The 24,358-nt window shown below is 39.0% G+C and overlaps 1 protein-coding gene across 14 annotated transcripts in view; it reads right to left on the bottom strand.

Annotated features, from left to right (window-relative positions):
• SIPA1L1 (signal induced proliferation associated 1 like 1) overlaps nt 1-24,358 on the bottom strand; it is a 372,579-nt gene that overhangs the window by 172,534 nt on the left and 175,687 nt on the right. For all 14 annotated transcript variants that reach the window (XM_007184390.3, XM_057543410.1, XM_057543413.1 and 11 more), the window contains one exon: nt 14,318-14,379. The gene's annotated coding sequence lies outside the window, so the exon portion shown is untranslated. The remainder of the gene's footprint in view (nt 1-14,317; nt 14,380-24,358) is intronic.

Raw genomic sequence — 24,358 nt, 5'->3', positions numbered from 1 at the left:
AAAAATAAACAAATGGGACCTAATTAAACTTAAAAACTTTTGTACAGCAAAGGAAATCATCAACAAAATGAAAAGACAACCTACAGAATGGGAGAAAATATTTGCAAATGACATGACCAATAAGGGGTTAATATCCAAAATATATAAACAGCTCATACAACCCAATATCATAAAAACAAATAACCCACTTAAAAAAATGGGCATAAGACCGGAATAGCCATTTTTCCAAAGAGGAACTGCAGATGGCCAACAGGCACATGAAAAGATGCTAAATAAATATCATTAGTCATCAGAGAAACACAAATTAAAACCACAATGAGATATCACCTCATTTTGTGGCTATCATCAAAAAGAACACAGTAACAAATGTTGGCAAGAATGTGGAGAAGTGGGAACCCTTGTACACTGTTGGTAGGAACGTAAATTGGTGCAGCCACTATGGAAAACCGTATGGAGGTTTCTCACAAAACTAAAAACAGAACTACCATATGACCCGGCAATTCTGCTCCTGGGTATATATCCAAAAAAAACCAAAAACACTAATTTGAAAAGATACATGCACCCCAACGTTCATAGCAGCACTACTTACAATTGCCAAGATATGGAAGCAACCTAAGCAACCATCAATATGAATGGATAAAGAAGATGTGGTGTGTGTGTATATATGTGTATATATACACATACACACACACACACACACACACACACACACACTGGAATATTACTCAGCCATAAAAAAGAATGAAATGATGCCATTTGCAGCACCATGGATGGATGGACCAAGAGGTTATCATACGGAGTGAAGTCAGTCAGACAGAGAAAGACAAATACTGTATATCACTTATATGTGGAATCTAAAAAATACAACAAACTAGTAAATATAACAAAAAAAGAAGCAGACTCACAGATACAGAGAACAAACTAGTGGTTACCAGTGGGAAGAGGGAAGGGGGGGAGGGGGGAGGTAGAGGTAGGGGCTTAAGAGGTAAAAACTACTATGTATAAAATAAATAAGCTACAAGGACATATTATACAACACAGGGAATATAGCCAATATTTTATAATAACCATAAAAGGAGTATAATCTTTAAAAATTATGAATCATTATGTTGTATACCTGAAACTTATATAATACTGTATATCAACTACAGTTCAATTTTTAAAAATCCAAAACAGAAAATATAAATATATATGAATATATACACATATACATACGTATGTATGTATACATTCTATATGGGTACACATTTGTATGTTATTTAAATATATAGAGGTAATATATATTTAAAATCTTATAATTCAAAAAAGATAATTCAATAATATTTTAGAAAAACAATCAAGACTTGAAGATACTGCAAAAAAAGATGAATGGCCAATAAGCACATGAAAAGATCCGCAAAATCATTACACATCAGGAAAACACAAATTAAAATCACAATGAGATACTATTTCACACTCACCCCACCAGAACAGCTAAAATTAAAAAAACAAACAAACTGTGTGGCCGAACCACACAGACTCCATCTTACCAGCTCCATCCTAGGCCCGAAGTCCTACCCACCCTCCCCTTGTGTGACCGGGCTTTTGCCTGCTCACAAGGAATGCACCCAAGGCAGGTAGGTGCCCTATCAACTTTACCCTTGCCTTCATCTGATATGAAAACTGAAGAATACCTTTTGCTGACACAGATGGTCATGAGATCCCCGGGGTTGGGGGTGAGGGGGGAATCCCTGGTTCCCGTAGGTGTGGACTTCTTCTCCCTTGGTAGTGAGCTTCTATTTTTAGCTTTGGCCCCCCCTTACATCCCCTGTACCTCTTTTGACAGCACCATATGCAGCTGCAAATGCCTCTGGATCGTCATCCGCCCAATCCTGCTTGTAGGTAAGTTACCTACAATAAACTTCATAACTGCATTTTATGGAGCTGCCTGTTTCCATTTTTCAGTCTCAAAGTTTCTTCTCAGTTCGGAGGATACTACTCAATATCTCTGCCTTCCAACACACACACACACAAAGCTGACAGTACTAAACACTAGTAAGAACATGAAGCAACTGGAACCCTCACACATGATTCCTTGCTCAAGTATGAAATGGCACAACCAGTTTGGAAAAACAGTCTGGCAGTTTCTTATATAGTCAAACATACATCTACTCTATGATCCAACAAGTCTATTCCTAGGTATTTACCCAAGAGGTATGAAAATAATATGTCTACAAAATGACTTTATAAAAATGCTTATAGCAGCCTTATTCATAACAGCCAATAATAACTAGAAACAACCCAATCTTAGAACACTTAAGACCTATGCATTTTATGTCATATATATTATAAGCGAACCCCCCCCCATAAAATCCCCGAAACTCTAGAAGAATTAAGGTATATAAGAGTGATGGACTAATCTCTCCCTCTCCTACTTTTTGTTTCTCCTACACTGGAAACAAGAAAGAGAGAGTGAGAGATCTGAGAGGCGGTGAGAAAGATTTCTGCTGGAGAGAGAAAGAGCTGAAGGGGGAGGAGAGAAGGGAACGCCAGGACTAGAGAATTCACATCTGGAGAAGAAGAGGGGACCACAGCGTCCCAGCACCCACAGACTGCGTGAAGAGTTCAACTGTGGGAAGGCACAGGACCTCATTCAGCATGGAGGACAGAGGAAAGGAAGGAGTTGGGTGCTGAGAAGTAAGTTTATTCTCCAGCATGGCGGATCCACGGGCTTGCAACAAAGCTGCCTTTAACTCCTTCCTCTCCCTTAACCCAACAGTCTATTCTTTTGTGACATCTGATGGAAAATGTATTATATGGACAGCCTTGAGTTGGTGCTGTGTGACCACTACAATACTTGCCTAAAATAAGGAGAGACTATCTGGCAAAAGACTCGAATTTCTCTTTTGAATGATATATGCATTGTGTCAACATGGATTAACTTTTAAAGAAAGAAGTATGCAAGAGTCCATATGTTCTCTGCTCTTTAAATGACTTGTTTTGTTATCTTTAACAAACAACTATGCATTTGGGCCTTTATTTACTTATACTTAAAATGTACATCACAGACTAATAAACATTAGAATCCTTGCATTAGCCAAACATTCTGAATACAGAACATGCTCTCTAGGTTAATTTACTTGCCAATAGGTGGAACTTAACAAATGGCCCAATAAAGAAGCTAATTCACCTCATATGGAGTATGAATTATTCTCACTAGAGGTGGAGATAAAAAATTACACATAACATGAACAAGTTCTGGTTTCTGTAGAAGCTACAACTTAGACTTCCTTTTCTCTGTACATTTGAGTCCCCTTTTTGAACACTACATGATTTTACCCTAATTTCAAACAATTTAAAATGTCTAAATAACTGATAAGAGAGGTATCATCTCTCTTGAAGGAGGAGAATTCTGACCTAACAAGAGCTAAAATGTTTTCCTCGGGGCAAATCAAGTGTTTCCACTGCTAGTGTATCCTTCTTTTTCTTATTCAACAAAGATATTACTTCCAAGATAACTGACACAACTTTTTTGTTTTCCCTAGCTAACATTGTACTCTACAAAAATCTAAAATTCTGGAAAGCAAATTCTAGGAATCAACTTTATTACAGTCTTTCACAGAATTTAAGTTCCATATACACTGGAAAGGAAAGAACAGACAGGGTGAGCTGAGAAATGTCCCTCCGATCAAGCAGTCTCAGGATCCATGCAATAATCAGCTCACCTCTTCCCCTCGGTGGAGCAAGCCGCTGACAGCGAGTGATTGGTGTTTTGAAACAATTCCAAGAGGCTTGTGAAGGTAAACTACTGGCCAGCTACAGGGAATGTCAAATCTCCATGATGCAGTCTTTTTAGAGCTCCCCATTAGAGTCAGCACTGGTTTACTATGAGATGCAGGAAAGCATTTCTCATGAGGAGCCGCTGCCAATGAAGAAGCAGTTTTAGGCCAGCTTCCAAATGCCACCTGGCATCGCCCCAGGGATGAGGCACCCGCTCAGATGATATCTGCGGCAGAAGCAGCATCTCTTCACCCACAGGGGGCTGGGGACTTCACAACAGTTCCGCTTTCCAGCTACTCTGGAAGACAGGGGAAGGAAATGTCTCCCTCCACCTTTAATTCTCCTTGCAAGTTCTCTCTCTGTAGTCCAGGTCATATAGCTCTCCATAAGAACATCAATGTACACAAATTGAAAAGCCTGAGGGTGAAGAGTTAAATCACACACACACACACACACACACACACACACACGCTGTATTCTGTATGAAAGCTCAACAAAAACTACAAGTCCATCTGTCAGAGAAAGCGTCCTCTCGCTGAATAGGAAGGGAGATGGAGAACTGAAAGCATAATTCCAAGAGCCAGTTATTTTTCATGGGGCCGGGAACTTCATGGTCATTGCCAATAGAAACGTACTGCCATATATAAAGGGCAGTGACTCCTCTCTTTGTAAATATTATGAAATACCAACCACTAGCTTGAATGTAATATAAGCTACATTTGTTCAATGTGTGAAGCTTTTTCTTCTGCAAAAGGTCCAAGTAGGTAAAAGCTGGCCTAATCAAGAAATAGCTATTCCCTGGAAGCAGGAATGTCAAAAGCAGCCGGTTCTCAGATGGAGGTCAAGAACTGAACAGAGAATATTTATAGTTGGCCACTCAAGCAGAGAATAACTGTAACAACATTCTCTCCCATTTATGACACTTTACAGTTTACTAGAGAGCATTTTTGTATTCATTATCTCATTTGGAAAAATAGGCCAAGTCCAGTCAGAACTGTAGGAAGTATCCCAGCACCAAAGAGCATGTGGCCCTCTGCCCTTAGAGGGAAAATACTCACAAAATCAAAATAACTGCATCTTCTCTTGTGCTGAAAAACAGTAACTAAAAAACTATCTTGCAGACCCGATTTGAAAGCAACATCCCATGACCACAGTTAGTGGTGAGCTACATGCAATAAACACAACCAAAAAAAAGGGGAGTCTGGAAAAGAAAGACAGTAACTACTTACTAAGAAACCAGACTTTTTTTTTTCATTGATTGTTCTTCAAGCATTGAAACGTATAGGAAGGGGCCTACTTTGTCCTTTTGTATCCAGAAATACCAAAAACAGACACAAACTCCAAAAAGCATCATGACCCTGCCTCTATTTTATAGCATTTGGAAGAAAATGAACTTGACAATTAAATTTAGAGCCCTAGTAATGAAGACAGAGAGATCTGAAGTAGCAACAAGAGAAGGCAGAAAAGAAACGCTCAAGTCCAGATCCCATTCTGCCAGATGACTGCCTTCCCTGCCAAGGATGATATCCCCACCTAACAGGTGAAAGGATTATCCCTCACGCAGTGATCCCAACTGTGGTTTCAGACGACCACTAGGGGAGTCCAAGAATCTCAAAAAATATGGCAAAATTTCAGAACATAATTTTAATCCCACCAATTTATGGAGGACTAATGTACCCCAAAAACTGAGTGTAGGAATGGTTAGAAATCACTTCTCTGGGAACTAGGCAACAGTACAGCCTTTTACTTTGAAACATGAAGAGAAAGTAACTTCTCACATTTCTCACTCCCCTAGAGAAAAAGAGATCCTACTATATAACATTAGGGAAGAAGATTTGATTTAAAAAAAAGGGTATTCAACTTATATCACAGCCTCCTCACAGAATTAATGAAGGAGGAATCCATCTGGTCGGAAATTAGAATGGCTATTTTAAAAAAAGAGTGAGCCTATTTTTTTCCCTGCAGTTAACACATCAGCAAGTCAATCAAACTTTCTATTAACTGAGCATCTACTATGAAAAGCAAAACAAAACATGGACAAATTAGCTACTGCTTAAAGATGCCCTCAGACCTTGCTTAGAAAATGGTAGCTACCTGGTGTTATTTCAGGTCAAAAAAGAAGCAATGGCAGAGTTAGCAATTCCTCTGTGGTGGGTTACTTTTTAAGACTACAAATTCCTCACCTGAACTCTTTTCTCTCTAACTTTCTTCCCACATCAGGTTGACCCCTTCATTCTTTACCTGAACTTGATTTTATTCCCATCCTCCATTTAGAACAAAGTCAAACTCCCCCTCCCTCTTCCTACCAGCTGCCCCCCATGTCTTCCATATCAAAAAAAAAGAAAAAAAGAAAAGAAAAAAGGAAATGGGGAAGGAGAGGTAAAAAGATAACCCATTTTGAAGGAATGAGAATGAAGATTGGGAGACCAACTGTAAATGACTTATCCAAATCCTTTTGGAGAAAAGATTACATTGGAATCTTATCTGAAACAAACAAACAAACAAAACCCTATCAAGCTATCTCTGTGAAGGAGTAGTGAACTTAACAGAATCAGGAACCCACTGATAAAGAGACAGTGTTATAACGTGTTAAGAGTCCAAGTAGCAAATTAAAAAAACAGGGAGGTTTCTTTATTTATAACTTTAGCATTGGGTCTGAGAATAAAATAAATAAATTTGAAATAAATCTGAAATAAATCTAATGAGTGTTATGCAAGAAAATCAACTGATACACACCCCCAGCATTGTGAATACAAAGACAACAGTTCAGAATATTAAACACGATCATGCAAAGTCTAAAAGTCCCATGAAGCCACCCATAAGTAAAACAGGCAGAAGAGATAGGATCACTATTTATTAATGATAATATTTTGAAAACAAATTAAAATTTGCTTTCTTCAACCATTTAAATGCAAAGATCTTAATTTGATGCCTAAAACTAAAAACACACTATAACACCCAGGAATCAAAGTTTGAGTGTTTTCCAACAATACAAAATTATAAAATAATTTAAAACTGGACGGTATTTGACCAATATAATTCAAATCAGTCTCTCAGTGGAAGAGACTAACATCGCAAAAGTGAAATCCCACATGCTGTTGCTGTCTGAAGAATCTTCAAAGACAGTGCTGTGTTCTTACTAACATTAACAGCTGCTGAAACAACAATTCTTTTAAAAATCCTCATTTTCTTCCGGGGGTGCAGTTTCCCAAAGAATCCCAGGCTAAAATCTAAATGGACACAGGGCCAAAACCGAGTGATACCACAAAATTCAGACTTCCTTTAAAACAACTTTTACATTCTTTCCTTGGAAGAGAGGACAAAGGACAAAGCTCTCATCATTTGCTCTGTTTACACCATAAAGGCTTCAGGACAAGAAACTCTGGGGGTGATTACTGGCCAACTGGTTGAAGTGCATCCCTGCTCATAGAGAATGTTTCCGTTATGGACAGACACTTAAAAGAAGCCCTCTGGAAGCTAAGAGGGTTGTGGCATACATACCAAGTTATTTTGAGCCTCAGAGAAAGAGGCCAGCAAACAAATTCTCAGAAACAATCAAAACACCACAAAGGGCAAATAGTTTCAGATCCAGGGAGATGTCTGTTGCTTCCTTGTGGTGTGATGATTTGAAAAACCAGACAATAACCGGACTTACTGTAAATTGAAGCATGAAGTGGGATAATGGAGATGTGAGTCAGTGCAGAGTTCCCTATGCTTTGCAATGTTGCATTGTTTAAGTTACGGGACAGGGGAGGGAGCAGAGAGGAGGGGTACGTCAGACAGAATGAGGCAGGGGACAGATATACCATATTAAAAACAAGTCCAGGAGGGACCCTGAATTCAATTACCCTTGGAGAATTACCGTATGCAGCCTTCGGTCACTTGCCTTTTCTCTCCTATCTTTCTGTCAGGGGAACGGAGACATTTCTTTCAAAGATATAGTATTCCTCTTCCTATATAACAGCTTACTTTATAAGACTCCCTCACTTAAAAACAAACAAAACAAAACCACAGGCCTACATAGAGAAATATACCCTATACCAAAAATCTCTCCCTAAAATCGTTAAAAACAAAAGCTAACCAGAATAGGCCAGAGCCCAGCTTCCCTTTAAAGAGGCTCCCTCTTTATCCTATGATGAAATGTCAACAACCTGTTGATATAAATACTTGAAGTTCAGATGATATTATGTTTAACACATTCCATGTACAGGTATTTAAGAACTTCTGGGTGCCACCACCCAGGTTAGTCCTTCATTAATAATGGGTGTGGGTCCCCCTGCACCACCCTTTTTTTTTTTTTTTTTTAATTTTTTTTTTATATATGCACCACCCTTTTAATTGTGTGCTCTGTATTCGGTGAGAACAGATTATTAGCTCATGTTAACCACAGCTACTTCTGGGTGGTAAAATCACAGATGCTTTTCATTTTCATCTTCATTTTATGTTTGGCTGTACTTTCCACATTTTCGTAGGTATGTATTGTTTTTGGAAAAGTTATTTTTTAAATTTGGGAGGAACAGAGTGTTAAATGAGGTTTTCTGGACACTTCGGAAAAAATACAACCAAATGGATATTACTCCAAATGATTAGCAAAATACAATAAAAGAACAGAATTTTAGCCACAATGAATGCTGGGCCTTGGCTTGAATCTTCATAAACAACAAGCTCCATGCATTTGCAGAGTGAATGGATGTACACTGATGTCTCCATCTTTAAAATGAGGACACTGGGCTTCCCTGGTGGCACAGTGGTTAAGAATCCGCCTGTCAAGGCAGGGGACACAGGTTCGAGCCCTGGTCCGGGAAGATCTCACATGCTGCGGAGAAACTAAGCCCGTGCGCCACAACTACTGAGCCCGCGCGCCACAGGTACTGAAGCCCATGCACCTAGCGCCCATGCTCCGCAACAAGAGAAGCCACGGCAATGAGAAGCCTGTGCACCACAACGAAGAGTAGCCTCCACTCACCACAACTAGAGAAAGCCCGCGTGCAGCAGCGAAGACCCAAGGCAGCCAAAAATAAATAAATAAAATAAATTTATTTTTTAAAAAATGAGGCCACTATGCAGTAATAAAATGGGTATACCATCAAATTTTCAGGATGGGGCCAAATATTCAGACAGAAGTAGAGACAGCTGGTCTGTCTTCACACACTGTTTAGCAGAGTTTTCCAGAGTACAGAGGGGGCACCTATCGGTACAGATCAGACTAATTCTATTTAATTGATTTGAGAAGAAAATTTTTAAAAAACCAAAAAACAAAGAGGGTGGGAAGCTTTCACCAAGGATTAGCATTCATTTAGAAAACTGAGATTTCATTTCCACAAAGTTAGAAGGCATCTGCTACTGAGGGGATAAGATATCATCAAGCATAAAACTCCAGATATTTCTACACTCGTTAAGAACTTTGGAATTCTTGACCTAGCCTGTCACTGCACCCACTGATGAGAGATATTGACTGCCATGGAAGAAACAATTCACACAATGTAATCCAGAAACCATAAAGTGATGTTAAATTCCCACTAGACATAAACCTTTCACACTCGTCTGTTTAGGTGTTGGCTAATGACCCAATTATTTACACAATATGCAAACTAAGGGCCATAAGGTTGGGTGATTTGTATTTGGTACTGAAGCATGGTCTCTTGGCTCCTAGTTGCAAAAAGAGATTAAGTGAGAGGTTAATTGGGTATTAAACAAGTCCTTACAACAAACAGGATGGCAGTTCTTCGTAAACAGGCACCCTCTTTAAACACAGCCTAAATTGCTATTATGAAGGTCTCTAAGATTTATATCAGGGAAAAGAGCTTAACTAACTGTGTAATAAGGAATTTTATCAAGGGTATTCACTGACATGAAATACTTTATCAATCAGTTTCTTAGAAACTCACTCTAAAATCTTTCAACTTAATTCAGCAGATGTGCTAACCATAATTTTACAATTTGAACACCTGATTTTCCAAAATGAACATGACAGTGTATAACAAATAGCAATGACCCAGACCAACAAAGACAACCCAAGTCACGTGCTTGTACACATACACCCACAGACGCAAAACAGTAGTCACGCCTGCAAAACACACAATTACACAGCGAGCTATGGCTTTCTTCTACTTCCTGTCAAAAGATGCATTCCTCTGAGAGGTCCACTCACAGATATTCCAATATGAAAACAAAAATTTATCCACGTATTAAAAAGTCAACTCACATTACAAGTTGAAAATCTGGTCTTTTGGCTACTGACTGGCTAAATCTGCTTGTCTTTTTCTCTTTAGAACAGAAACAATAAGATGTTAAGTGCTGGGCAAGATCCCTAATGCACCATCAGAGAAAACCCATAAGGAAAAAAAACCCAAAAAACAAAAAACCTAATTAAAAGGCTTACTTTCTATCTAAGAAAAGTCTTCATTTTATCTTTATCCCCAAATGACTTACAAATGTCCTCCACTTTAGAATGAATATGATTATTTTAATGTTTTGCACTAAAATAAATTGGAACAAAGTGAACTTATGATTCAGTGAAGACCAAAAAAAGACTTTCACCCACTTCACTGCCAGGTAACTGACAGGTGTCAATAAGTCAGAGAAGAAAAGGATATCAAATTCCATCCTGAATATGAGAGACACTGATGAGTGGTTCAAGTTAGAAGACACAAAATGCACACAATATAAACTTCCAGGATTCCCTCCTGCGTCAACCATGCTGCAGGAGTTAAGCTGAGACTCTCGGCAGCAAGACAGCCCCTGGGCCTCCCCTTCCTGAAAGACATGGATGGGAGACCAAACTGGAGCTGGAAGATAGGCAACCACTACTACCCCTTCACAAAGGAAAGGCTAAAAAGCGTGGAGGAATGTTCTAAAACAGACCCGCAAAACCCGAATTGCTTACAAATGTCAAATGTTCCACTGCTTTTCACTCTATCTAGGGAAGAAATTTGCTTTCACAAATGGGTACATACCCACAGGAGTATCTTTAAACTCAAAGAACAAGTCTCCCTTTCTAGTTCCCTCAATCAGAATAAAGAGTGGAAAACATTTAGTAGCATTCTGGATAATTTGCACCAATTTAGATGATTCATGTATTGCTTCCCCAGACTAAACGGTCTATGGCTAGTGATTTCAAGTCAACAAGGGTGCGGAAAGCAAGACCTAATTACAGATCTGAGTCACTGTCTAGAAGTTCCCTCAGCCCAGTGGAGCGTCCCCCAAAGGGCACCATTTCATTTTGAGGCATAAAAACAAGCCAAGTCTACAGATCCCTTTACATAGGAAATAAATAAGAAGACATCCTCCCACAAGAAATAAAAATATCAGTTCACTGAATTGATCTTTTAAAGAAAAACGTCAGTAGTCTTTTTCCCTTAAAAAACAACTATAACACTAAAGTTTTTGAAACAAGAATATGGAAATAAAATTCATCACAGGATTATAGCTTAAATCTCTTGCATTTCTTGTCTATATTTGGCCTGCTATACAAATGGCATTCCATTTGAAGGCTGGTCATCTCCCAATGGAAGAGATTTACTAGCTCTTTTCATAGGGGCCTCATTGATTGGATGTTTCCATTTGATGGCTATAATCTTCTAGCATTGGCAACATTTTAATTTATGATCCTGGGCCCACAATGAAAGAAAAAAGCTAAAGACAGTTATATTTAAATAAAATTAAAAGAAGGATCCATTTTTTTAACAACAGAAAAATGCATGCACAAAAACCTAAAACTGGATTTCTATAAAAGATGTTATTGAGTCTGTAGTGTGGATACAATCCATATGAATTAAGGGGAAAAAAACCTTTCGGGTTTACTTTTTTTTCACATGTTAAACATTTAAGCGATGAGACCTCCCTGGTGGCGCAGTGGTTAAGAATCCGCCTGCCAAGGCAGGGGACATGGGTTCGAGCCCTGGTCCAGGAAGATCCCACATGCCGCGGAGCAACTAAGCCCATGCACCACAACTACTGAAACCCACGTGCCTAGAGCCCATGCTCCGCAACAAGAGAAGCCACTGCAGTGAGAAGCCCATGCACCGCAAGGAAGAGTAGCCCCGCTCACCGCAACTAGAGAAAGCCCGCGTGCAGCAACGAAGACCCAACGCAGCCAAAAATAAACAAAGTTTAAAAAAAAAATTTAAGCAAAAAATAACACCCTGGGAAAAAATGGAAATCCTCTTCTGATTGTCATAAATCTTCCTCTGACATTTTATCGGTATTTATGCTCCCAAGTTGAGAGGATTAATGATCTCTGAGTGGAAATGACTATTCAGTCTATGGAGGCAACATTCCAAACAAGAACCAGGGGATACGACTCCTCAAATGGCAAAGAATGGGTGTTTTGAATGCACAAGTTAAATGACCTAAGAAATGTTTCAGACAAGGATGCTACAAAATCGTCTCCAAGACTCATGCTGGGGCACAAAAGGAAATAATGAGATACTACAATTCAAAGTACCATGCTTCATAATCTGTTCATAGGAGTGGATGCCTCCTCTATAACTGCTGCCACCAGTACAAGGCGGAAACAGATTTAGAAAGCACATAAGTCAACTTCGTCAGTATGATGGCTAACTGTCAGAGTGCAGGAGGATGCATAGTTTTACCCAAGTTTGCCAAAAGCATGCATTATGACCACAGGATGAATGGAGCTATTTATATGAAAAAGTAACCAACACACTCTGAAAAGCTCACTGATGACACAGTCGGTCCTGCACATGCCAAACCTTCACAGGAGTGCAGGCGCGGGTGTGAACTCAGCAGCAGACCAAGCACCAGACTCCAGAAGATAAGCGTGTTGATTAAACTCATCAGCCACTGAAAATCTAACACGTTTCATTACGGATCACCAAGATGCCTAATAACAGATCTTCGGACAAGTATCTGAGAACACATTTATAGCTTCTTTCTGTGATCCTGAATTTCTTCTCAACTTTTTTGTGATTTTAAACAACAAATACACACACAGTATCTACGTTTACCTGAAGTGAAAAAGCATACAAAAATCATCCTACACATACGTGGTAAAAGCACAAACAAATGCATGAGAAGAACAAAGATCAAAACCAGGATAGAGGTTCCTCAGAGGCAGAGAAAGGACACTGCTATGAGGGAGGATGGCCGTAGGTTTTTAACTGTTCCATAGAATTGGTAAACATTCTATTTGTCTAGACTGTTGTAGCAGGACACATAATAAATATCTGTTATATCATCCCTTATGCAGTTTCTGTATTTGAGTATTCACAGTAACTTTTGAAGAACAAAAGCAAACAAGGAATTAGAAGTCCGGTATAGACTGTTCTAAGAAAACACAAGGGACAGCTCCACACTGTTAAATATATACCTATACAAGGGGATGGTTTTCAGGTCAGCAGTCTAAGACCCTTTTCAGTGTTCACAGCCCAAGTGGGTTGATTAAAAGGCAAAACCTCCAGGGAAAGAAAAGAGAGAATCCGAAAGCAATGTATTTCATTCTCATGTCTTTGAATATGAAATCACTGCCTGTGAATTGTTCAGAGTGAAGAGGGTGCCGTCAACAGCAACACACTCTGTCAGATTAGTTTAACAGTATGAGTTTGCCTCCCTTTGCAATTGCTCCCACATTCCCCAGGGAGGAACTAATGGAGTACTAAAAACAAATGGAGATGAAGTGAATCACCTAGGCTGTTTTGGCTCCCAACTCAAACTGGCTTAAACAAAAAGGAAATGTTACTGGCTCACATGCTTGGACTTCTGGAGGAGAAACTGCCTTCAAGGCTGGTTCCTCTGTCCTCCACTCTGTGCGACTTCCCGCTTGGCCTGGAGACACACCAGACCTCACACCAGAGCAAAACAACATCCAGAAGAAGAGAGGCAGAAGCAGGCTCTTCCGGTAACTCTGTTTGAAGTATGAGAAGACTTCTGCCAGAAGCTCCTGGAAAACCTACTCTGGAGTCTCCTTGCCTACAGCAGGATTAGAGAACCATTCTTGAAGCCAGGCCGCTGGCCAGTTAATGCCCAACACTGGCTGATGCCTCCTCCCCGATGAGTTAATCATGTGTGGACACAGCAGGGATGGGACTGCCCCTCATCAGGGCCCACCCTGGAGCTGTGGTCAGCTCCTCAACCCCATAACATGGAGGGGGGGGCTTGTGGGGGGGGGTAGATGAGATGCATAATATGGATTCAATCCTAATGTCTACTCACTAGCATTTACAGGGAAAGGCCTGAGCCATTCTGTGTTTATCAGAAGATTAAATAAATCATAATCGTGATATATTTGTATATATATAAAGCTAGAGATGCAAAAATCAGATGACCAAATGAATTACTTCCTTTGAGAAAAGCAGATTTTTTTTTGGCCACACCGTGCTCGTTACAGGACCTTAGTTTCCCAACCAGGGATTGAACCCAGGTCCACGGCAGTGAAAACGCTGAGTCCTAACCACTGGACTGCCAGGGAACTCCCGAGAAAAGCAGATTTTTAAAAACTTTGTTCCTATACCTCCACTGTTCCAATGAGACATTTAAAGACAGAAAATTAACACTTTATAAAGCACGTAGGTCATAGGAAGTATGGTATAGTACTTACTATATTCTTGTGCCATAGCTACTGAACTTTAGATAATAGCATCCACATTAACAATGTATAACCTGAAAAAAAAAGAATAAAAATAGTTAAGTACAGAAGAAATTTCATTAAAAACAGTTGCATCACTTTGACAAGTCTTGTTTTTTTCCCTGAAAGAAGTAAACCAGCATTTTTAAAGTAAGCAGCTGAACTTAAATTAAAAATGAGAAAAATATCTGTAGTATAAAAATTCTTCTATCTTCAAGTTAAAATTATCTGCGTCTTTTGTAGATCTGACCACCACCAAACAAACAAACAAAATACATTTTAAGCAAGTAAAATTGCCCTGGACTGCTATTTATAAAACGGAAACAAAAGCAATTATTAAACGGACCTCGAAAACCATGCCCTCTAACCCCTACAACACACATCCAACCTACTGAGTTCAACGCAACTTAAAGCTAGATAAATCAGCTTCAGTTTCTAAATTCCTAAACTCAGAGATCTGAGGAAACAGTCCTCAGAAAAGAATGCACATATCTGATTCAAATATTTGACACTGCCTCTTAATAAAATCTTGGAATATTCAGCATACCTTGAAATGCTAAAGAAACACAGCCAAAGAACTGGGGACTCTAAGACACTGGAATGTCTTTTAATATTCAAAAGAGAAAGGTCTGTCCCTAGCCAGACCTCAGGACAAATAACAATATGGCAAGTCACACTCTTAATTCAGAAGGACTTTGAAAACATAAAACTCTAACCATGGATGCTTGGTGTTTCCTGGGGATGGTGTGCCTTGGCAAGGCTGAGGATAGTTACTGCCCATCTATCTACAAATACCATGTCTAACTTCACTTTCCTCAGTGTATGTAAGATTCAGCCATGTTGTTGGCATTAGTTATGGTCTGCAGAAGAAGAAAAACCTTTTCCTCTACCCTCTTGGATTCAATTCCTGGGGACTTGCAAATTAAACTGACAAAGACAAATTAATAAGAGAAAAAGGCATATGTTTCTTTATTGATGTTAATGTTTTTTACATGCATGGAGATGCCATGGAACAATGAAAACCTAAAGTGTCAGTTAGATCCAGGGGCTTATACACCATTTTAACAAAGGGCAATAAATAGTGGAGAAGTGAGTAAACAAAGGAAAACAGGGGGTTAGGCTCCTAAGGATGATAAATTGTGGGAAGGTGACTAGGAAATGTATGGTGGATAAGAATTGTTTAGTAAGATTTGTTACACAGACTCGAGTGTCATTCTCTTCTTCCTGGTATGGCAGATGGGGTGTCCTGCTTACACCCCAAATGTATGCCCTGCTTTACAAATGGAAATTTACAAATGGAAATTTATGCCCTGCTTTCTGGAAGAAAGGGGGAGGGCAAAAAGCTCTTCCTGTGTCTGACGTTTTTAGACTTCCTTCAGTCCAAAATAATTTTCATGCCAAAGTGGCATATTTTGGGGTGGCATATTCTGATCCCCTTCATGTTCATAAAAATAAAAATAAAATAAAACAAAAGCACTATTAAAAGAATAGAAGTGCAAGTCTCAGAAAAGAAGATGATATTTGCAATATATAAATCCAGCAAAGGACTCATTAGAATATAAAAAACTCTGACAAAATAAGAAAAAGACAGATCACCCAAACAGGATATCAAAAATGGCCAACAAGCACATGAAAAGGTGTTCAACATCATTCATTACCATGGAAATACAAATTAAAAACCACAAATGAGATAAAATTACATACTCATCCAAATGGCTCATATGCAAATATCTGACAATACCACATCTTAGGATGCGGAGCAATTCAACTCTCATATGCTGCTGTGGGAGTGTGAACTGGAAAACTGTTCAGCGATATCTAATAGAGCAGAACAAAAACTGTGGCCTAGCAATTCCACTCCTGGGGAAATACCTTCTAGGAATGCATATACATAGGTCCTAAAGACACATATATTTAACGAAGCATTAATTGCAACAGCCAAAACTCAGTAACAAATAAACTGTGGAATATTCATATAATGACCACTATACAGCAGGGGGTCAATCAATTTTTTCTTCAAAGGGCCAGATAGTAAATATTTTAGGGTTTGCAGGCCAAATGGTCTCTGCGCCCTGTTACAACTACTCAACTCTGCCTTTGGAGTGCAAAAGTAACCACAGACAATATGTAAATGAATGGGTGTGGCTGTGCTCCAATAAAACTTTATTTACAAAAACAGGCAGTTTGCATGCTACACAGTAATGAACATAAATGAACCATAAGTAATTCAACAACACAGATGAATCTCACAAACTTAATGTCGAGACAAAGAAGCCAGACACATGACGGAATGTACCATATGATTCTATTTTATTAAGTCCAAAAGTAGGTAAAACTATGTAAATCAGGATAGTAGTTACCTTTTAGAGGGGGCAGTAAAGCCTGGGGGGAAGGAAGAATTCTGGCAGGGTAGTAATACTGGGTTTCCTGGTTTGAATGGTGGTTTTCCGGTTATACTCAATTAGGAAAATTCATCAAAGTGCTCCTTTATGACACATTTGTCTCCATATGTATAACAGTTGAATAAAAAAGTGATATATTTTCAATTTTTATAAATAAAGAAAACAGGCCAGTAATATAAGTGAATGATTTCTCAAAGCTCACTAGCCCCGGATGCAGTAGCTGTAGCTTTGTACCCTTGCTAAGCGCGGTCCAGAAACAACATCCCTGCCCCTTTGCTTAGTGTGACGTCTACATTACAACTAAACCTCTGTGCTGAGTAGCAGGTAGGACTTTGGAGAATGAGCTATGATTAAATAGAACACACAGGAGTGGCAGGAAGAGAATGCAATACAGCGGGAGAGAGGGAAGTAACAGATGGTGCATGAAGAGACTGGTGGAAATAAGCCCCTACATTTTAACATAATCTGCTGAATAATCTATACAGAATAGAAAGTAAAGTAAGCAGCTCAGAAACACAATGTGGAAGGTTACTAAACTTGTCTTTTGGACAATAATAATGACGTTTTAAAAGCTGACTAGTGCTCCTAAAAGACCGTTGAAGGGATTTTGTTTCCAGTACAACAATTTCTTCCAATCTAACAGGTTAAACGGGCAGCAAGCTTCAGCTTTTCAAATGAAGAGGCAAATCAGACAGATAATATAGTCTTGACTTTTTAGGTCTGCATATTTTAAACAATTTCTATACCCTGGTTTCATCTCATCCCTCTATACTGCGTCTGAAAATTTAATTAGATATTGTGACTTCCCAGGGATCACAGGAAGCCATTAAATTACCAAGGTTGTGCCCAAATATATGAGGAGAGGCAGAAAATACAAAAATGCCAAAGATAACAAGATCATGGGCATCACATTCTATTAATATGGGCTTATATCATGGGTGAAATAAAGAGAGAAAGAGTAAAGAAAAAGTGAAAAGAACTGACATCCACTCACTATACTGTATTCACTGTATAACTGATAAGTGCAAGAAACTGAACTAGATGCTAGAAATCCAAGGACAAAGTTCCTGTCTTCAAGAAGCTCAGTTATAAAGAAGATGAAAAGCCTATGCATCAATAATTTAAATCAAATGTCACAAAAGTTACACGATATTTACAAGTGCTATAGAGCTATGAATTAACAGAAGAGAATTACTAAATGGAGGAGTGAAATGCAAATGGGGAGAGATGGGTGAGGGAAGGAAGTCTTTACCTAGTAGGTAAGAGCTGAAATGGGTTTTGAACGATTAGAGATGGGCAAGACAAGAAGAGGAGCAGAGCATTATTCCAGGCAGAGGGAGAGAATATGAAAAGGCATGGAGGCATGAATGAGCCAGTCATGCTTGAGGAATAAGAGGAAATCTGAGGCTTCCAGAACATGATGTATAAGGACAAGTTACGACTGAGATGATGGAGGGACTTGTCAATTATACTAAGTTCAAATTTTATCTTACAGGCATTATGGAACCATTCAGGTGGGAACTGGGGGAATGAGAATGGAATACAAAGAATAGAGGGGGAGTGATAGGTCTCCAGATGTATCTTTTTGCATAGTTTTGACATTTATAACCATAGTACTGTTAAACAAAATAAAAAGGTAAACAACCAAAATCAAACAGTATGTGAAGGTAACTCAAAATGAAACACATTCAGTAATAAGGGAACTGCATTACAAAGGTATAAGTAACCACACTTAACTGAGTACAGAAGAAAGGAACTAACCTAACCTCTTTGGAAGCCAGTATCTCGACTATATACTCTGAGACTAGAGAAAAAACAAAGAAAGGAATGGGAAAGACCAGAATGAAGTGTATGGTATCAGACTGGAATCAGAGATATGGTTTTTAATACATATTTCAGTAGATAATAGATATTGGTAGAGGCAGATATGTGTAGCTCTGTCCTCTGACAAAGACTAGGAGCAATGATACCCCTGTAGCAATGAGCACATGTAGCACCCAAATACTGGCTTCTAAACACCACCCTCCAATAAGGGGAACCAGGACTACTTAGAGAAATGTCTGTCTGCAAAGCTAGGAAAGGGAAAGTACCAGATGAACCTAGAACATTTTGTGGTACAACAAAGTAAGGAGGGCTCAAAAAAGATATGGATTTATCAAAAGGACTGGAACTAACCTGAAGGGGCCAAATCTGGGACAATCTGAGCAAAAAAATTTAAAAATTATATTAATACATTATAACTTATAGGATAAAACAAATACCCATGAGTCCATATCGATAAAAAATAAGTAACTGAATACACAAATAAATGGGCAAGAAGGCCAAGCTCCTTCTTGTAAGAGAATTTCAATTAATAAGTGTAGAGAAGAATGATGGAAATAGAAAAACCACCATTTGACAAACAGCACAGATTAAAGAAGACAAAGGAAATAAAACAACTAAATGCAATGTTGGATCCTAGACTGGATCATGGTCCAGACATAAATATTATTGAGATAGGTGACAAAATATGAATAAGGTCTGTAGCTCTTTTAACATTACTGTATGAATGTTAATTTCCGGATTTTGATAAGTTTACTATAGTTATATAAGATATTAGCATTTTGGGAAGGTGGGTGAAGGGTATGTAGAAATTGACCTATTTTTGCAACATTTTTTTTAAGTCTAAAATTATTTCAAAATGAAAAGTAAAAAATTAAAAAAAGAAAGAAAGAAAGAGAGAAAAAAGAAAAGAAGGAAGAGATGAGAGATTGTGAGTTACAATCGTCTTAATCTTCTCTTCTCTTCTCTCTGTGCCAAATATTAAAGCTAATAGTTTGGGTTTTTTTTTAAGGTATATATATATACATAAATGTATAAATGAAAAGCTTGAAAGTAATGAACAAATAGAATATTGTAAATAACTAAACAGAACTGAAAGAAGAACTGAATAGAATTTTAGAACTAAAAATATGATAACAAAAGCTTAGAAAAAATTCATGGGACTTCCCTGGTGATGCAGTGGATAAGACTCTGACTCCCAATGCAGGGGGCCCAGGTTCGATCCCTGGTCAGGGAACTAGATCCCACATGCATGCCGCAACTAAGAGTTCACATGCCACAACTAAGGAGCTCACCTGCTGCAACTAAGGAGCCCACGAGCCGCAACTAAGACCCGCTGCAACCAAATAAATAAATAAATATTTTTTTAAAAAAAGATCCCCACACTTTAAAAAGAAATTCATTAGGTGAATAAATTACATTTGGACACAGACGAATAATGGATCAGGAACTGGAAGACAGATCTAAAAAAAACATCTGGAATGCTTCCCAAATAGACAGATGCAACCATAAAAGTGACATTAAGAGACACGGATAGTAGAGTGAATAGGTATAACATTCACCTAAGAGGACTACTAGAGAAAGAAAATGGAGAGAATCAATACTGTAAATGACACCAATCCTTGAATCCAGAAAGGCCAACAAACAACAAGCAGGGGGAAAAGCAATACTGAGGGACATCAGAGTAAAACTGCAGAACACTAAATAAAAAGCAATCTTAAGAGCAGCAAAGAGAAAAGAGAATCACCTACAAATGAACACCAATTAAGATGACTCTTGATTTCTCAACAGCAACAATGGAGCCCAGAAAAGGACTACTATCTTCAGTGACCTAACAGAGATAACAATCAACCTGGAATTCTATAACTAAAGACGATTCCTTCTAGAACAATAAACATTTTCAGCCAAACAAAACCGAGAGTTTACCATCAGCTGACACACTAAATTATAAAGGAAATGACCTTTGCATAGAAGTAAAATGATACCGGATAGAAGACCTGAAAGGCAACAATGAATGATGACCTCACAAAAGACAACAGTTAACAAATAGATGAAAGATGCTCAACTTCATTAGTCATCAGAGATACACAAGTTAAAATCCCCAGTGTGGTACCACTACACACCCACTGGAATAGCTAAAATTAAAAACCATGTTGACAAGGATGTGAAGCAAACGGCACTTCCCTTATACCTTTGGTAGGGGTGTTAACTGCCTACTTGAAAAACTGTTTGGCGGTATCTTCTAAAGATGAATGTATGCATACATTATAACTCTGCAATTCAATTCCTAGGTATATAGCCAACATAAACAGACACATGTGTGGCAAAAGACATGAACAAGGGTGTTCACAGCAGTGCAATTCATAACAGCCCCAAACTGAAAACAACTCCAGTGTGTATCCATAACAGAAAGAAAAAATAACTGATGAATTCATATAATGGAACGCTGCAGTAAGAAAAAGAAGAAAATATTTGCTACCTGCAACAACATGAATATATAATGCTGAGAGAAAGAAGCCATACACAAAAATACATGCTATATGATTCCTTTTATATAAAGTACAAAACCAGGCAAAATTAATCATCAATGATTATAATTTGAAGTCAGAACAGGTGCTTTTAGAGTGATAGACTGTTCAATTTCTTGATCTGGGTGCTGGTTACATAGACAAGTTCAATTTTTGAAATTTATTGATCTGTCCACATATGATTTGTCACCTTTCTGTATGTATGTCATACTTCAGGACAAATTTATTTAAAAGCAGAATGAATGATGAGCAAAGATACGTATGGCAGGAATATTACAGGAAAAAACGCTGTGTTCTTCTCATTGCAACCCACCACGTGGCACACAATTTTCGTTTGTATTATTACTGATGATGTTCACATTGATGAACTGATTAAGGTGGTATCTGCTAGTCTTCTCCACTGCAGAGCTACTTACACTTTTCCTCTTGGTAGTTAGTATTTCTTAGGGAAGTACTTTGAAGCTATGTACATATACTGTTCCTCATCAAGATTTCAATTAATCAATCCATTCATTCTTACATTTATATTATCCATCCATGTATTCAGTGGGTTATATTATTATTATGGTTTCTTATAATCTATTATTACCGTTATGTGTTTTGTAGCCCAATCAGCCCCAGATTGGGCCAGTGGAAACCCCTTCAAGATGGCTTCTAGGTCATTTTGACATGACCTCATCATTTTTTGAGCATTCCCTTACTTTCTAAAACTAGATGTTTCAGTCTCATTTTGTACTTTCTTACCATTTCTCCAAGGAGCCCTGGTTCCTTTTATTAGAGAGTGGTATTTAGAAATCAAGATCCAAGGTGGGATCAAGATGGCAGAGCAGGAAGATCCTGAGCTCACCTCCTCCCATGGACACATCAAAACTACAGCTACATATAGAACAAATTTCTCTGAGAACCACCTGAAGACTAGCAGAATAGCTCATCTACAACTAAGAAAATTAAGAAAAAACCAAGATGGGCAGGAGGGGCAGAGACACAGTCTAGTCAGAACCCACACCCCCAGTGTGAAAACCCACAAGCAAGAGGGGATATCACTAATGTGGAAGTCCTCCCTAAAGAGCAGGGGGGTCCTGCACCAGTGAGATGAGCCCCCACAATGTCTGGGTTTGAAAGCCAGCAGGGTTACATTCAGGAGAGCTGGAGGGCTATGAGAAACCAAGATGCTTAAAGGGCCTGTGCACAAACTTACTCACTCCAAGTCCCAGTGCAGAAGTGGCAGTTTGAAAAAGCATCTGGGCCATACATAAAGGAGATTCAATGACCGATGTTATGGCAAGTGCCAAAGGGGCAGGGATCTGTTGGAACTTCCTCCCAGAATGAAGTTCTGGTGGGTGCCATTAAAAAGAAAAATTTATTTTATCCTCCCTCTACCGAGCTGGCCTGGCACTGGTGGATGCCGTTTGTGACATCTGCGAGGTATCTTGCTAGCGCCACTCACCCAGCCCCAGCTTTCCCCTGTGGACCTGCTCCAGCCAGCACCCTCCCAAAGTGGCCCTTCTCCCACCACACCAACAGGCGGCCTCTGTCGGGACGGGAACCCCCCCAAAGCAGATCCCGTCCCTCTACACTGGCGGGTGGCCTTGGTCCAGATCGCCACCCCTCCCCAACAAAGTGGCTCCTACCTCTGGAGGCCAGCCCTGCCCACCAGCACAATTGCAGCAGTCAGAGCCAAGCCTTATAACAAGCCAGCCTGGGGGCCAACCCACCCAACGGCGCATCTGCAGGAACTGGAGGACCACCACAATAGGAGGGTGCGTGCACCCCACATGGGGGAGTCTTCTGGGGCACCTGGCTCTGGTGACCAGGGGGGATTGTTCATCTGGGTCCCACAGGAAACGTTCTACATAAGACCTCTCCTTCAAGATGAGGAGACACAGCTGATCTACCTATTTAAAAAAAAAACACAACATGCTAAGAGTTAGGCAAAATTAGGAGACAGAGGAATATGTTCCAATCAAAAGAACAAAATAAACCTCAGAAAATGAACTAAATGAAACGGAGATACCTATCTGATAAAGAGTTCAAGGAAGTGGTCATAAAAATGCTCACTGAACTCTGAAAAAGAATGTATGAACACAGTTAAGAACTTCAACAAAGAGATAGAAAATATAAAAAAGAACCAATCAGAGCTGAAGAATACAGTAACTGAAATGAAACTATACTAGATGAAATCAACAGCAGATTAGATAATGCAGAACAATGAATCAGTGATCTGGAAAAGAGGGTAGTAGAAATCACTCAAATGGAGGAGTGAGAGAGGGCTTCCCTGGTGGTGCAGTGGTTGAGACTCTGCCTACTAATGCAGGGGATACGGGTTCGAGCCCTGGTCTGGGAAGATCCCACATGCCGCGGAGCAACTAGGCCCGTGAGCCACAACTACTGAGCCTGCGCATCTGGAGCCTGTGCTCCGCAACAAGAGAGGCCACGATAGTGAGAGGCCCGCGCACCGTGATGAAGAGTGGCCCCCGCTTGACGCAGCTAGAGGAAGCTCTTGCACAGAAACGAAGACCCAACACAGCCAAAAAAAATAAAAATAAAAATAAATAAATAAATAATTTTTTTAAAAAAGAGTAAGAAGAGAAAAGAATTTTTTAAAATGAGGATAGTTTAAGGGCTCTCTGGGACAACATCAAACATATTAACATTCATATTATATAGGTCCCAGAAGCAGAAGAAAGAGAGAAATGTACAAAAAACTTATCTGAAGAAGTAATGGCTGAAAACTTCCCTAACCTGGCAAAGGAAACAGACATCAAAGTCCGAGAAGCAAAGAGAGTTCTCAAAAAGATGAACCTAAATAGACCAACACCAAGACACATTATAATTCAAATGTCAAAAGTTAAAGATAAAGAGAGAATTTTAAAGGCAGCAAGAAAAAAGCAACTAGTTATATATAAGGGAATCCCTGTAAGACTATCAGCTGATTTTTCAGCAGAAACTTTACAAGCCAGAACAAAGCGGCATGATATATTCAAAGTCCTGAAAGGAAAAAACTTACAACAAAGAATACTCTACCTGGCAAAGTTATCATTCAGAACTCAAGGACAGATAAAAAGTTTCTCAGATAAGCACAAGCTAAGGCACTTAATATGCCTTACAAGAAATGTTAAAGAGACTTATTTAAGAAGAAAAGAAAGGCCATAACTAGAAATGAAAATATATGAAAGACATTTTATAATAACCTGTATGGGAAAAGAATCTGAAAAAGGTCACAAAAGAAGTCTCAATAAATTTAAGAAGAGTGAAATAATATC

Source organism: Balaenoptera acutorostrata, chromosome 3 (assembly GCF_949987535.1).
Source record: "Balaenoptera acutorostrata chromosome 3, mBalAcu1.1, whole genome shotgun sequence".
NCBI lineage: Eukaryota > Metazoa > Chordata > Mammalia > Artiodactyla > Balaenopteridae > Balaenoptera > Balaenoptera acutorostrata.
Note: the sequence above shows the minus strand (reverse complement) of the source record. Positions and strands in the feature narration are given on the sequence as shown.